The sequence below is a fragment of the Eptesicus fuscus genome, chromosome 3 (genome assembly GCF_027574615.1).
Source record: "Eptesicus fuscus isolate TK198812 chromosome 3, DD_ASM_mEF_20220401, whole genome shotgun sequence".
NCBI lineage: Eukaryota > Metazoa > Chordata > Mammalia > Chiroptera > Vespertilionidae > Eptesicus > Eptesicus fuscus.
In genome coordinates this window covers 108,673,058-108,674,602 of record NC_072475.1, presented here as the reverse complement: position 1 = coordinate 108,674,602, position 1,545 = coordinate 108,673,058, and the positions used below count along the sequence as shown (strand labels likewise).

At 36.7% G+C, this 1,545-nt stretch overlaps 1 pseudogene; it reads left to right on the top strand.

Moving 5' to 3' along the window:
- Positions 1 to 791: 791 nt before the first annotated feature.
- On the top strand, positions 792 to 1,310 carry LOC129148077 (glycine cleavage system H protein, mitochondrial-like; annotated as a pseudogene).
- Positions 1,311 to 1,545: the final 235 nt, after the last annotated feature.

Genomic DNA, 1,545 nt, shown 5'->3' with positions numbered 1-1,545 from the left:
ATTTGCATATTACCTCTTTATTATATAGGATGTTTCATTTTGGTTTACAAAAGCAGAGTATATCAAATTATCATGTTCCAATAGGTTTTTTGGTTATAATCTGTTTTATTCTTGACTCAGCCCAGTCTGAAAGTTGTTGAAGTGATGTCATCATCAGACTTTACCCAAGAGTCTTTTCTTTGAATTGTCAATAGTGTGAAGTACCTGGTATAGTTCTTTTCCATGGTGTTCTGACGCTCTTTTTTTGTTGTTGTCGAAAACAAAAACTCTATCTTATCAAAGAGCTGTCACACAGCATTGGAGTAAAACAAAGACTATAGATGACAGAAACTTATGGCTATTGTTAATTTCTTACTGAAATATTTTAAATGTAAAAGGATTAATGATAATTTATAATATGAATCTATAAGTCACCAAAAGTCTTGGTTGTTTTGTGACATGCACAATATCATAATACAGCTATTCCAAATATAATTTTAGACAAACTATATCTAGGCATAACTGATTAAGCCTATTTTAAACCAGTGAATGCTATACCTGATTTATTCAAAAGATGATTATAATTTTTATAATTATAATTCTGAGACATTATATACAAAGAATATTCCTAAACCATGAAGTAAAGAGATTCAGTAAGTAAGGACAAAGGCCTAGACATCTGTATGTCTATGCAATTCTATGAGTAAGTCTAATATATATCCTCATTTGAGAACCATTGGCCTTAAGATACAAGAGTCAAGCTCGACCTGCCAGGGTGGCCTTGGAGCTGTGCTGCAATTCCTCCAGCGAACATGGAGCTCTGAGCCGCATGGACCTTGCTGGCCTCGGTCTGCAGCTTGTGCACCGCGAGTGAGCGCCCCCTGCACCCTGCCCGCTGCGGCCCTGGGGCCTGAGGGCAGGCGACATCAGGACGCTGCACACCAGTCCCAATCTGCTGTTGGTGCGTAAATTCACAGAGAAACATGAATGGATATCAACAGAAAATGGTATTGGAACAGTGGGAATCAGCAATTTTGCACAGGAAGCATTGGGAGATGTTTACTGTAGTATGCCTGAAATTGGGACAAAATTGAACAAGCAAGATGAGTTTGGTGCTTTGGAAAGTGTGAAAGCTTCTAGTGAACTATATTCTCCTCTGTCAGGAGAGGTAACGGAAATTAATACAGCTCTTGTAGAAAATCCAGGACTTGTTAACAAATCTTGTTATGAAGACGGTTGGTTGATCAAGATGACCCTGAGTAACCCTTCAGAACTAGATGAACTAATGAGTGAAGAAGCATGAGAAATACATAAAATCTATTGAGGAGTGAAAATGGAACCCACCTAAATAAAGTAGTCTGAAACAACTTATCTAGCATAGTTGTCTTAAATTAGTGGTGGATAAAAGATTTAATAATATCAATGAAAAAAGAAACTATAACAATGCTACTGGACGAAAATACCTTTTAACCATCTAATGATGACAGATAAACACAATGTGCATCTTTTCCATAATACCGTATGGTTTTTAGGCTAGGCTACAGTTATAATATTCAGAATTTCTGA